Source organism: Apium graveolens, chromosome 11, assembly GCF_009905375.1.
Source record: "Apium graveolens cultivar Ventura chromosome 11, ASM990537v1, whole genome shotgun sequence".
Lineage (NCBI taxonomy): Eukaryota > Viridiplantae > Streptophyta > Magnoliopsida > Apiales > Apiaceae > Apium > Apium graveolens.
In genome coordinates, this window is record NC_133657.1 from 33,096,869 (window position 1) to 33,112,626 (window position 15,758).

Consider the following 15,758-nt stretch of genomic DNA (forward strand, 5'->3'; position numbering starts at 1 on the left):
TCAATAGAACTCTTGTTCTTTGGCTTGGGTACCAGCTTCCATACTTTGTTCCTTTCAAATTGGTTTAGCTCCTCTTGCATTGCTAAAATCCAATCTGGATCCAATAGAGCTTCTTCCACTCTCTTAGGTTCCTCCTGTGATAGAAAGTTACTATACAGACATTCATCTTGAGTAGCCCTTCTAGTCTGATACCAATTGTTATTCCCAGTGGACTAACAATGAGATTTACAGAAGGAGGGTTGAATGTAAATCTCAAAACTTTTTCAAGTTTTGAGCAGTTTCTAAGGCTAAGTGTTTTAGTGAACAAATGTGTGTGAATTGCTTGTAGCCAAACTCTCTGGTAATTTCTGTATAAATCAGTTAAATTTTAAAAAATTCATTAGTAAACCATACTTGTAGCAATCTATAGATTATAGAAAAATTAATATGTTAAATTTGTACTGTTAGATATATTTGATAATGTCATGGCTAATGTGATTTATGTTTAGTTTCCAGATCTTACTTAAACAGGATAAATCAGTACTTACTGGAAGTCAGGACTTAAGGATATCAGTACTTAAGGATATTAGTACTTATATTATCAGGAGATAATCATCAGAAGATGGATATCAGAACTTAAGTACTGAAGGACGTTCAGATAAAGAAGGAAGCTGGTTAAAGGAAAGAAGATCGAGATAAACATAAGAAGAGATATGCATGAAGATGGAATTCTATGAAGAATATAATACTTGGAAGAAAAGATATCTGATTGATATATTTTAGGAAGCAGAATTATATTCCATATCAATTAGCGATTATCTTGTAATTGTGTAGTATATAAACACAGACATAGGTTTTACACTATAAGTGTTATCACAATCGAGAAGATTATTCATTGTAACCCTAGCAGCTCTCGTAATATTTGTGCATCACTGAGAGAGAACAGTTCCATACTGTAACCGAGTTTATTGTTTCAATAAAGTTTGTTTTTTGTTACTTGAGTTATTAAAGTTCGATTTGATTGTGCTATACACTGTATTCACCCCCCTCTACAGTGTGTGTGTGTGACCTAACAAGTGGTATCAGAGCCTATCTGTTAACACAGAAACAGTTTAAGATCCAAACACAATCATGTCTGAAGCAGAAACTCTAACTAAGCCCACCAAAGCTGAAGAACCTCCAAAGACACAAATTCAAAGCCGATACAAGACTATTAGAGTTCCCATATTGAGACCATCTGAATATGCCATATGGAAGGTGAGGATGACCATGTTTCTGGAAGCTACAGATCCAGAATATCTTGATAGAATCAAGGAAGGGCCTCACAAACCAACCAAGCTCGCAGTTGCAGTTACAGGTGAAGCAGCAAAGTCTGTACCAAAGGAGAAGAGTGATTACACTGCTGAAGATATTGCATCAATTGCTAAGGATGGTAAGGTACGACACTTACTGCATAGTGCTATTGATAATGTAATGTCAAACAGGGTAATAAACTGCAAGACTACAAAGGAGATATGGGATGCCTTGGAAACAAGATGTCAGGGAACGGATACGATTAAGAAGAACAGGAAGACAATACTCACTCAAGAGTATGAACACTTTGACTCAAAGGTGTTATTCCCAGTGGACTAACAATGAGATTTACAGAAGGGGGGTTAAATGTAAATCTCAAAACTTTTTCAAGTTTTGAGCAGTTTCTAAGGCTAAGTGTTTTAGTGAACAAATGTGTGTGAATTGCTTGAAGCTAATACAGACAGATATATATTCAAACACAAATGTAAAGAACACAAAGAACTTAAAAACTTTTCTGGTGGATTTGTTGTTCCACCGGAGATGTGTTATTTCAGAAAATCTGTAATTCAAAGAATAAAATCACAGCTGCGTCCTAGTACAAACTAGATGATTTTCTCTCTGGATTTTTCTAAACAGCTCTGGAAAATTCACCATCTAATTACTAGCTGCTACTTGGTTTATATATCACCAAGTTTACAAGTGAAGACAAAACTGTAAAATACAATTAAAAGATTCTTCACATGTTTCTTCTTCATTTCTCTATCCAATGCAATTTAGGTGTAGCTGTGAATCTTTGAATACTTCCTTGTTTGCACCAGAATGGAAATGCTGCATTTTCTTGATTCCTCCTAGAGGCTGCCACATTCCAGTTTATCTCTGTCAACCCATGTGCCTCTGTCAGCTTATGAATTGTCACTATCAACTGCTATTGAACTAAGCATCCGTTGAAGCTTTCATCCGTTGATGGCTTTATCCGTTGAAGCTTTATACATTGATGCATTAGCAGTTGAAGCTTTATCCGTTGAAGCACTCATCCGTTGATGGATGTTATCCGTTGAAGCTTTAGAGACATCCGTTGAAGCTTTGTTTCTCATCCGTTGAAGGCCTTTAATATCAGTTGATACTACTTCACTTATACAAAATTACAAGGCATTAAATATTTACAATTAGCCTTCATATTTGCATATCTACTAGTAGTCAACATGACTGATAATTTCCCACAACATCTAAGAATTACACCTTAAATACATAGAATGAAATATGCTACAATACTAAACTTATTTTTAAGTAAAGCTACTGTTATACCCCCAAATCCGGGGTCGGGGATCCGGGTTGTCACGAGTTCCATTTTCCTTAATAACACCCAATCTTAATAAACAATCAACTACTCTGTACTGTGACCCCATAATAAACACACACACCACAAGTTATATTCTCAGAGATGAATATCCAAAAATAACACGAGTCATTTTATTCCAAAATTATATGCCATTACACCTTAAAAGGGTTTCTGAATAAATTTACATTTCTTTGCCATTATTACAATTTATAGAGATACATAAGTCTGGTACATCAAAAGTTGAAAGCCTAGCCTATTGGTAGTTCCTACCTCAGCTACAGCGACATCAATGCCTATAGGAAACTGCGGAACGTTTCCTATTCGCTCGCGAATTGGGAGCTTGGTCCTGTTCATCTTGTCTATCTAATGTTGTGTGATGAAAGAAGAAAGCAAGGGTGAGCAACAAGCCCACCGAAATAATATGTATAATAATTAACAATATATGAGTATTCTCATAGTACTCATGAAAGTCTTGGTCAAGAAGAAATGAACCAAGCTGATATCTTAACGCGACCAAGTCGCAAAATATTTAGTATATATATACATATATACTTTTCACAATCTTTGAAATCCTCTGACATGTATAATATACACAGAGTTCCAGTTTATAACTGTATAAAATATCGTTGCAAGGTGATCTCCTATATCTAACCTTGTCTCAACATTTTTCCGAAAATCTTTGACATGCACAAGATAATCATTTACTAGATATAAGTTTAAAATATGAAGTTACAAGATACTCCAATATACTTATATCCGAATACTGCTTGAACTACCACCGTTCAAGTTATTATAAGTTTCAAAAGTTCATCACCCAGATGAGACTACAAGATAAGACTTGAATAGATTCAATCCTTGAAATATCATTATAAATAATGAAGTTACAAGATACTTCATTAAGTCCCGATATATATATATACACCTATATATATATACATTTCATACACTCCTTGAAAACCTCTGTTATGAAAATTATAAACAGAGTTGCAATATCCAATGAATTTTGGAAAGGAGAAAACCTTGGCATAAACCTGATATCTTGCTGATCAGGCAAAGATACCAATAAGTAACCTTTTCTACTAGTAGACGGACGAATTCCCCACTGGTCATCACCCTGGTCGCAATAGGACCTTATGCTGGACTGCCACTCAGCTACTTACGCATTTGATGGACTCCCACTGAGCCACTTACACTTTCATGGACGCCCACTGAGCCCATGTTACTTATGCCGACTCAAATAGATGGACTTACTTCCCGAACGTTGGGTAAGTAATCAATTCATTTACCAAAACCGCAACCTTGTTGCGAATATAAAATACACCACAGAGCCGGATCCCTCTGGTTTTGAGCGAGTATTTAAATCCCCTTTAAAAGGAAGATCTTAAATATATAAAAAATGAGTTTTGGGATCCGCTCTAACTTTTAAAAATCATTTTAAAGACTCGAAAACACTTTAAATAGTGTTTGGAGTAATGCTGATTTAATAAAGTAAATCAGTCCCAATATATTAGAAAATATCTAAATATTATTGTTTAAATAATATTCTCATAAAGAATAATCTTTATACAAATAATTGAAGTAGAAGTTGTAAAACTTATACTTGAAATGAGTATTAAATAACCAAAGATATACTTATACGAAAGTACTATCTTTATTTTAATAATCAAAAATAAGTTTGATTATCGACACCTTATTCTTTAATAAAATAAAGAATATATTTCAGTAAATAATCGGAGTCATAGGTCCTCAAATGGATATTCAAATAATATTCATTAAATAATATAAACTGAGTCATAAGTCCACGAATGAATATTCAAATAATATTCAGTTAATAAAATAAACTGAGTCATAAGCCCTCGAATGAATATTTGAAATAATATTCATTAAATAAAATAAAAGGAGTCATAAGCCCTCGAATGAATATTCGAATAATATTCAATAAAAAAAGGAGTCATAAGCCCCCGAATGAATATTCGAAATAATATTCATTAAATAAAATAAAAGGAGTCATAAGCCCCCGAATGAATATTCGAAATAATATTCATTAAATAAAATAAAAGGAGTCATAAGCCCCCGAATGAATATTCGAAATAATATTCATTAAATAAAATAAAAGGAGTCATAAGCCCCCGAATGAATATTCGAAATAATATTCATTAAATAAAATAAAAGGAGTCATAAGCCCCCGAATGAATATTCGAAATAATATTCATTAAATAATATAAAGTTATCGAATAAACCTTATTCGATTAATAGTTTTGAAAACTACATCAATATATATATATAAATATATATATATAATATACTCGGGAACATCTACTCCCGGTTTTAGAAAAGGGTTCACCTTTGGGTCCCCTACACTCAGGGTATACGCAACTACTGCTTATCTCTAGCATAGGTATTATGCTTTGGGTCCCCTACACTCAGGGTATACGCAACTACTGCTTATCTCTAGCATAGGTATTATGCAACTAATAAGCATTTGAACCAACAGATATATAAATCAAGAATACGAAACATGCATGCATATATATCATATCAACATGCTCCAATATATCGCAAGAATTTGCTAATAACAATCATGCACTTATCACAAGATAATGCATATACATATATACATCACAACAACAGTATAACGGGTAGAAAACTTGCCTGAGTGCTCCCGGATAGACTTAAGCTTAGAGTGGGTCCGATAACCTATGAACAACAACATAAGTCGGAATTAAACCCCAGTCGCTTAAGAAACTAGACTTTAACCATTTAGATTCCTAACGTTCGCTTTCGCGCTTAACGATTCACTTAAGTCGCTCGAGTACCCTCGGCTCCACCATTTTTAATAAATTAGCAATTAAGAGTTTTAAGGCGATTCTCTGGCGAGCACCTTACCAACTGCCTAATCCACTTTACATAAATGTTTCATACCCCAAATAGTCATTTAAAGTCCTTAACCAAGGTTTCAAAGTAAGGCGAGGGGTAATGGTTCGGTCGCGAAACGCCGTTACATAAAATGGTCGTTTCTCCTAAACCGTACATCGGATTCAAATGAACCACATATCAAAATGAAGCTCATAACATGAAATATCTAATCATGGTAATGATCAAAACCTAACAGAGAGTTCTCGGGTCCTGATGTTAAGAGCAAAAACAGTCTAAAGTAAATCGGACATTACGACGGCTATGTTTACGCGATTTCCCAAATTTTTACCATTCCAAATCATATCAATCCAACTACCAATCAACAACAACTCAAGATACACATCAATGCTACTGATTTCAGTCATAATAAGCTCAAGGACCTCAATCCAATCATATATTATAACATCTCCAAATTCAACTAAACTACTTAACAATTAAGCTCGAATCATGCTTATCATTCAAATTACTACTCATCCATCCAAACCATCTCCAAACTTCAACATTCAAACTTATTACTAAAGTGTGTGAAGATTTATACCTTTCTTGGAGGGTGGAAAGTTACTAGGAAGCCTTATGGAGCCTCCTACAAGCTTGATCTTTCCAAAGAAATCAAGAACACAAAGTTAGGCTTTAAAGTTTCTAAAAGTCCGATTGAAAGAACTGTAAACATGAGGGTCTTACCATGCTTATTTGGACGAGACTTGTGAACAAGAGTTGTAGGCCATCTCAATACCTTTCCAAAGAGCTATAGAACACAACATTTGAGTCAGTATTGAAGGAGATATGGCAGTTTGAAATTGCTATGTTTATTTTGGCCGAGAGCTTGATGAAGAAAAGGGAAGAGCTTTTGTGTTTTTTTGTGATTTGTTTTGATTTGCCTTGGTTGGTTGACTTTTGTTTTATTTTAATCATTTTTAACCATGAAAAAAAATTGTGTGGTTATAAATCAACCACACTTATTTCCCTTATGTCATGCTTTGGTCATCATGTGATGTCACCCTCCACACTTGTCCTCTTCTTGTTGGTTTGATGACATCATCATCCCTAACCTCTTTGATTAACTCTTAATTGCTTGCCTAATGACCGCTGATCTGTTATACGGTTCGCTTAACTTTCGTTTTTGTTTATCGTTTGAGGGATCATACCCGGGATCTTATTACTTAGGTTTCTTTAACCTTTCTCAATACATTATATTCCTTTCATGATCCTCTCTTTTAATCCTTGAATTTAAATCCTTTTTATTCTGTTACCTTATACTCAATTCTTTCTGTATCTGGTAGATTTTCGGGAAAAATCAAAGTGTTCGAATTTGGATTCTGACGATCTTTACATACACTTATTTATCATATAGAGTACTAATAATATCCCAGAAGATCAATAAAAGAGCCCCTACATAGTGTGGCGTGAAAAGTTTTCTTATTCAGCATAATCAGCAAAACACTATTCATAAGGGTTTCAAAAATTCCAAAAATTGGGGTTATTACAGCTACTCCTTCAACGGATAGCCAAAATGGTCTTATCCGTTGAGGCTACAAACACTAGATTTCTACTTAAGTGTTTTGTTTAACTTATCACCAAACTAATACACATATTCCTAAGAAAAGGCTAATGAGTCATTGACTGATTTATATGAAAGATTTGTCAAACTCTTGAATGATTTATCACTGGTTAATAAGGAGTATGATCTTGAAGATTCAAACCTTAAATTCCTGTTAGCTCTTCCTGAATGCTGGGATTTGAAGGCAACAACAATAAGAGACAACTATAATCTTGATGAAACAACTCTTGATGAAATTTATGGAATGCTCAAGACTCATGAACTTGAGATGGAACAAAGAAGCAAGAGGAAAGGAGGAAAGTCAAGGACAGTTGCTCTTAAGGCTGAAGAAGAATCCCCCAAGGCAGCTACCTCAAGGAAAGATAGGAATGGAAAGGAAGGTGTGAATAAAAGCAATGATTATAAGCCTGTTCCTAATGCTCCTAGGAAAACGTGTCATAACTGTGGAAGTTCTAACCATCTGGCTTCTTTTTGCAGGAAAAATAAGAACATAAACTCCTTACCTTCAAAGTTAGGAGTTAAGAGTTAGTTTGTTAGATATAAGCCACAAAATCCCTGTTTTCATTGTGGTAGTTTATGGCATTCCATTTATACTTGTAAGGAATATCATAGTTTGTACTATGATTATTATCAAATAAAACCTTCTTTAAAGAAAGTTACAATTGTTCCTTCTAGTGTAAGTTCTGATTCAAAGTCTGATAGTGTAAATTCTGATAAGAAAAATATTAACATAAACTCTGATGCTAAATCCGCTGCAAATGTTAACAGACTTAATAAGGCCAAAGGATCCAAGCATGTCTGGGTCCTTAAAACTAATCATTAGTGGTCTTTGTGATTGCAGGGCAACAGGAAAAACATCCTAGTTCTGGACAGTGGATGTTCAGGACATATGACTGGAAATAAAGCCCTGCTATCAGACTTTGTGGAAAAGGCTGGCCCAAGTGTTTCTTATGGAGATGGCAACATTGGAAAAATAATGGGATATGCCAATATCAATCTTGGGAATGTCATCATTAAAGAAGTAGCTCTGGTCTCAGGACTTAAACACAATCTGCTAAGTGTCAGTCAAATATGTGATAGAGGTTATCATGTGGATTTCTTTGAAGAACACTGTGAAGTTGTAAGTAAATCTACAGGCAAAGTTGTTCTGAAAGGATACAGGCGTGGTAACATTTATGAAGCCAAGCTTTCAACAAGTACTGATGGTTCTGCGATCTGTCTGATGAGTAGAGCATCAATTGAAGAAAGCTGAAATTGGCACAAAAAACTCTCTCATTTAAATTTCAACAATATAAATGATCTAGTCAAGAAAGATCTTGTGAGAGGACTGCCAAAATCAGTATTTGCTCCTGATGGCCTTTGTGATTCTTGTCAGAAGGCTAAACAAAGGAAATCCTCATTCAAGAGCAAGACTGAATCATCAATTCTTGAGCCTTATCACCTACTACATGTTGATCTATTTGGTCCAGTAAATGTCATGTCTATTGCAAAGAAGAAATATGATATGGTCATAGTGGATGAGTTCACCAGATACACATGGGTGTACTTCTTGCACAAAAAAAGTGAAACTGCATCTATCTTGATTGATCATGTCAGGCAACTGGATAAATTGGTCAAAGATTCTGTGAAAATAATAAGGAGTGATAATGGTATTGAGTTCAAGAATTTGATAATGGAAGAGTTCTGCAAAAACCATGGAATCAAGCAGGAATTCTCTGCTCCTGGAACTCCACAGCAAAATGGAGTTGTTGAAAGGAAGAATAGAACTCTCATTGAAGCTGCACATATAATGCTTGATGAAGCAAAGCTTCCAACCTATTTCTGGGCTGAAGCTGTGCAGACTGCTTGTTTTACTCAGAATGCAACACTCATTAACAAGCAAGGAAAAACACCATATGAGATGGTGAAGAAAAAGAAGCCAAATCTGAAGTATTTTCATGTATTTGGATGCAAGTGTTTTGTTCTTAAGACTCATCCTGAACAGCTATCCAAATTTGATCTAAAAGCTGATGAAGGAATCTTTGTTGGATATCCACTTTCCACAAAAGCCTTCAGAGTCTATAACTTGAGAACAAAAGTGGTCATGGAATCTATCAATGTCTCTTTTGATGATAAGAAGATTACTGGACTTGAAGATTTTATTAATCATGATCAGCTGAGATTTGAAAATGAAGACTCAAATTCTGATACTGAAAATCCTGACAATCTAAATCCTGATACTGCAAACTCTGATGGATTAAACTCTGATGTTATTGAAACTGTGGTGACTACGCCAAAGGAAGATGCACCTATGCAGGAGGAGCATACTCAAGATATAACCACATCTCAAGAAGCATCAGAACATACATCTGGCTCTTCAAGTTCTGATTCGTCAAGTTCTGATAAGCCAAGTTCTGATAGTTTTGAAAATCTAAATTCTGAAGAATCCAACTTAGAGAGCATAGTTTCAGGGGGAGCATCAGAAAATGTTAATGAAGACAGCATGGATCATGGGGGAGCATCCAGTTCTAGAGAAAACCTTCCATCTGCAAGGAAGTGGACAAAATCACATACACCTGATTTGATAATTTGAAATCCTGATGCAGGTGTCAGAACTAGAACAACTACTTCAAGTGAATGTCTTTACAATTCTTTTCTTTCTCAGACTAAGCCAAAGAAAGTGGAAGAAGCTCTTCAAGATGCTGATTGGGTGCAAGCAATGCAGGAAGAGTTATATGAATTTGAAAGAAACAAAGTCTGGACCCTAGTGCCAAGACCAAAGAACAGATCTGTTGTTGGTACAAAGTGGGTATTCAGAAACAAAACTGATAGTGATGGCATAATTATAAGGAATAAGGCAAGGCTGGTTGCAAAAGGATATTCTCAACGGGAGGAAATTGATTATGATGAAACATTTGCACCAGTTGCTAGATTGGAAGCCATAAGGATATTTTTGGCTTATGCTGCTCACAAAGAGTTTACTGTCTTTCAAATGGATGTGAAAAGTGCTTTTCTCAATGGAGAATTGGAGGAAGAAGTATATGTTGAACAACCTCCAGGCTTTGTAGATTCCAAATATCCAGATTATGTCTACAGGCTTGATAAAGCACTTTATGGACTTAAGCAAGCTCCAAGAGCATGGTATGAGACTTTAGCTCAGTTTCTTCTGGAAAGTGGATTTAACAGAGGAACAATAGACAAATTACTGTTCTATCTCAACCATGGAAAGGACTTACTTCTGGTTCAGATATATGTTGATGATATCATCTTTGGTTCTATAAATGACAGACCTTGCAAGAAGTTTGCCAAACTGATGCAGTCAAGATATCAAATGAGTATGATGGGGGAACTTAGCTATTTTCTGGGCCTTCAAGTCAAGCAGAATGAAGAAGGCACTTTTATTTGTCAAACTAAGTACACCAGAAATTTGCTGAAGAACTTTGGAATGCAAGATTGTTCAAGTGCATCCACTCCCATGGCCACTGCAACAAAACTGGACAAGGATACTGGTAAATCAATAGATATTACTGATTACAGAGGTATGATTGGCTCTCTACTCTATCTAACTGCTAGTAGACCTGATATCATGTATGCTACCTGTCTTTGTGCAAGATTTCAAGCAGATCCAAGAGAACCTCACTTAATAGCTGTGAAAAGAATTTTCAAGTATCTTAAGGGAACAGCTGATCTAGGATTGTGGTATCCCAGAGAATCAGATTTTAAACTAATAGGTTACTCAGATGCAGATTTTACAGGTTGCAAAATTGACAGGAAAAGCACAAGTGAAAGCTGCCAATTTCTTGGAGGCAGATTGGTTTCTTTGTTTAGCAAGAAACAAAAGTTAATTTCTACATCAACGGCAGAAGCAGAGTACATTGCTGTAGGAAGCTGTTGTGCATAAATTCTTTGGGTGAAGAATCAGTTACTGGATTATGGGTTAACATATTTTAAAATCCCTATTTTCTGTAATAATCAAAGTGCTATTGCTATGACAGGTAATCCAGTTCAACACTCAATGACAAAGCACATCAGCATCAGGTACCATTTCATAAGGGAACATGTGGATGAAGGTACAGTGGAATTGCACTTTGTTCCAACAGATCAACAACTAGCAGATATCTTCAGAAAACCACTGTATGAAGCTACTTTTACAAGATTGGTAAATGAACTTGGAATGGTTTCAGGTTCTTTCTCTAAATCTGCTTAGTTTTGTTCTGATGCATCAGACTTTATGATCATTATTTACAGAAATTACTCTCTTTGTGTATTCTGTGCTTAATTGAAAATTGTTTAAGTACTGACTGTTGTCTGATGTGACTTTTTAAACTCTGATAGTGATATGACTGTTTAAGTAATTATTCAATCCTATGAGGATACCTGTGCTAGATGCTGACCTAGTAGTCTTCAATACACTAGAGATCCCACGTTAGAAGTAATTATTTTTGTGGAAACCTATTGACACAAGCAAATTCTGATATTGAGCTTAGTTGAGTTTACTTTGTCTATCTTATTACTAAGTCAAAAACTAGAATGATGCCTCTCTTCTGTTAAGTTCTGATGCTAGTAAATCTGTTGAATGTACTAAGTGCTGATAAACCTCACTTATCACAAGAAAAAGGGAAAAGAAAAAGAAATAAAAATCAGGTACTCCTTTGAGGTCTAGAGTAAAAATGTGGAAGGAACGACCCAAGTGCATTGCTAGTATTAAGTAATATGCATCAGAAAAGCAAAATATTTTCTTGGTGACTTTTCACACTCTATGATTACTGGAGAAATACTCTGATAATAGCATAAATTCTGATAAGCAGTCGTGACTCACTTACACTGAGAAGCCACTGTAAAATGGAATTTAAAAAGATGCACAAAATTAGCACAAAACAGTTGAGGTGGACTCAAGCATGAACTCATTCAATAGTAGGCTTCAGAATAATGACATATTTTTAGTAAAGTTTTAGTTATGCCTTATTTCTAAGATGTACTGAAGTGAATCAGACTTTACTCTTTGTCTGATATTTAGCTTAATGCACACACTAAACACTCCATATGAATGATGAAAATTACTGTGGTGATCTATGTTATTTTAGATGAACAGTTTATGTGTCAGATTGCATAAATTCTGAGGACAAGTTCTGTTGAACGTTCTGATGATTAAGTTCTGAAGAATCTATATCAGAATTTGTATGAAGAATCACAAAGATAGGCATTCATTTTTTGAGTTAAGAAATCATGTTCGGATAACTGTTAAGTTCTGATATAAGTCTAAGTTCTGATATTAAATTCTGATCCTTTACTTGACTTATTTGTGGATAAAATCTAAAAACAGTCTCATTTTAAATCAAAATATGTTGGGACGGAATATTAACAGTCAATATAATTAGGGATAGTGGTACACGTACATGCACAGTAATTTTTACTTGTTTCTTGTGCGCATTAAACCTTGTTTTACCTTTCCAATGACTATTTTTCTTCTTCCAAGTCTAGGGAGATGAGGTATAATTATTTCTACCAGTCAGCATTAAATTTCCTTGCGTCTCCTGGCATTCTCTTGCCTATATAAACAAACACTTCACAACAGCCTACACATCATTTCTTTTCTCACATACTCACCTTTATTTTCTTCATACCAACAAAACCATGGTCAACTACAACATGTTCTTGAACTATGAGACCTTCAACATGGAGCTGAGCTGTGAGGCATGGCAGCAGGAATGGCACGTGACTGTCATTCCTGATGAGATTTGGGACTCGGTTCCCCAGGTTGTTCTCACACACCTCCTGTTCTTTTACATGGACTACCATCGCCATCTGGAGCGATTGGAGGAAGAAAGGCTGGAAGCTCTCCGCCAGCGAGAGCGAATCATCAGACTCGCTATTCTTTTTGTAGAGAGTAGGAAGAAGAAATAACTTATTTTCTTCTTCCTATTTTTCTTCATCGTCAGCCTTGCCCTGCTTCTTGAGCTAGGACAAAGGCTGTTGATGTTAGGTTTAAAAGCTTAGGACAATCTTGTAATGTTCTGATGTAATTTGAATTTCATGAATGTATTCTCTTAATATAATAATGGAATTTCTACTTTTTGCAAGTTTTTGTCTCTGAGATGTTTGTAATTTAAATGCACTGATAAATCCTGATATATTCATATTCTGATGACCATTTCATTTTTGATTTAAATTAACATCTGATCTTAAAATATCAGTATTTGTTTACTTGATTTATTTTGGTCATTCTCACACTCGAATTTTTCCTCAGAATATTGGTTTACAGTAAAAATAATTGAATAAGTGGGAATAATTTAAATTTTGAATTAAAACTGACTTACCTCAATTAATGGAATTACTGGGTAAGTGGAACGGTTTTTCCTTGAAAAACTGCAAGTGGGTAAGTAATGATTACTATTTTCCCGTGCCCATTAACTATTCATTATTGCTGCATGTCTGACCTGACGTTGGTTTTTCTTACAAACATTTTATCAAACACCTAACAGGCAATCTTAATTTTCGATTTTTCTCATGGCACCTAAGGATTTGATCATTGATGGAGCTAAGTTCGTTCCAAATAACTATGCTGCAATTCTCGATCATGCTGAAGCTCCGTCTGAGTTGCATTTTGTGCAAGATCTTCCTGCACACAGTGAAATTGGGTATGCATTAACCCAGCCTTCAGTCTTTTCAAGACAACAAGTTCTGACGTTTTGGCGGACTGAGCATTTTGATAATGGTGGTACAACTGGTACTCCTAGTATTGTTTTTGAAGTGGATGATTCTGAACATATGGTAACTCCTGGTACAATACGCAAGGCCTTACATTTACCAGAAGGCTGTATTTTCTCAACACTGGAGGAATCAGCTCTACAAGAGTTAATGGCCAGTTTGGGGTATGAGCAGAGTTTGGCTAAGCTTGGACAGTTGAAACGGGCTCATATCAGAAAGGAATGGAGCTTCTTCTTCGACTGCATCACTAAAGCTTTCGGGAATAAGTGTTCCAACTTTGATGCCATTCCTATAATGAGTCAGCACATCGGGTATGCTATTATTAACCAAACTCATTTTGATTTTGCAAATGCTGTGATAGGTTTTATTGGGGATAGGATGACAGAAGATAGGAATGTTATCTACTTTGCTAGATTTTTTCAGCTTATATATAATTTTTGTTGTGCTGATGAACCCCAACCTACCACTGACTTAACTCCACCTTTCATAATGACTTGGTAAATGCTGACCTTAAGAAAAAGGTGGTTAGACCTTTACAGATTCCTCAGTCTGTAAAACAGATCTTAGTAAATGTTGATCCTAAAACCTATAGATCTGTTTATCCTGATGTACAGCCCACCACCACAACCCAAACACCACAGCAACCATCAGAACATACCACTCATACATCTATACCTCAACTTTCCCTCAGAACATATCTCAAATCATATCTCTCAACTTCACAGACAGTTCAACCTTCATCCTCAGCACCTACTGTGAAGCCTTCATCTTCCAAGCCCAAGAGGACAAAGACTGTTTCTCAAACACCACAGAAGAGAAGGAGGATTGTTCTGAGAGATGATTCTGATAGTGAGGAACAGGGTTCTCCATCAGAACCTGTTGTTAAAGAAGCTGAAAAAGTCTCTTCTCAGAAGGATTCTGGAATTGGGGGATCTAGGTTTCTCAAAAGGCTTAGAAGAATGACTTCAGCTGAACCTCCCAAGGAATCCCCACCTTCAAAGAGATACAAGAAATAGAGAGCTAAAAGGCCAGTTTCAGATGATGAGGAAGCAGCAGCTAAGGAAGGAGATCAGGAATCTCTGATCTCACAAGAACCAGAATCTGCTGAAGCCGCTGCTTCTCCATTAACTCCAACTCAGGAAGCTGCTACTGAAATGGCAAACACACCATCCGTGTACCCTGTTCATAAGACTGTATCTCCTGTTGATCCAGGCACAAGTGCTGAAATTGATATTCAGAACCTGGTTATGCCTGAGGTACTTTACTTAGAAGCTCCAACAACAATTCATCCATCAACAACACTTGTTATTGATGCTACTCAAACTCCAGAATTATCTACTACACCTTCTCTACATCTAGATGTTGATGATCAGAATATAGGTGAGCATCAGGATATGGATGTTGATCAGAACTTGGAACCAGATCAGCACTTAGAGGATGATGTTGAAGTCTCAATTGCTTCTCATACTGTTGTTTTATTAGAAGATGCTGATTCTGTAAGTTCTGATGCTGCAAATGCTGATGATACTGGTGATGCTGCTCCAAATGCAGATGCTGATGAAGCAGGTCCTTCAGGACATGCACCTCAGCAAAATGTTCACAAAAGTGAATTAGTTAAGAAGTTTGTTACAAGAGAAGCACCAGTGCCTTGGAGTGAAAATCCTGCAGGACAGGAGTGGACTAAGGAATGAAACTCAGTTACCTGTGTTCCATCTGCAAAGAATCTTGCTGAGCACTTGACAAAAGCTGATGAGATGCTAATTACTGATGATTTCAAAACACAGCTTCGAGTCACTGCATTGAGTACTAAACATCTGCAAGGTCTCCATTCAACTACTCATGCAGAGTTACATAAAATTCAGGAAGAATTAATCGAGCAAGAACAAGTTCAGAAACTTGACAAAAAAAATTCTTCCAACCTATCTTTGACAGAGTTGCTTATATTGAGAAGACTCAAGAGAAACAACAATCTCAGATTGATGATAT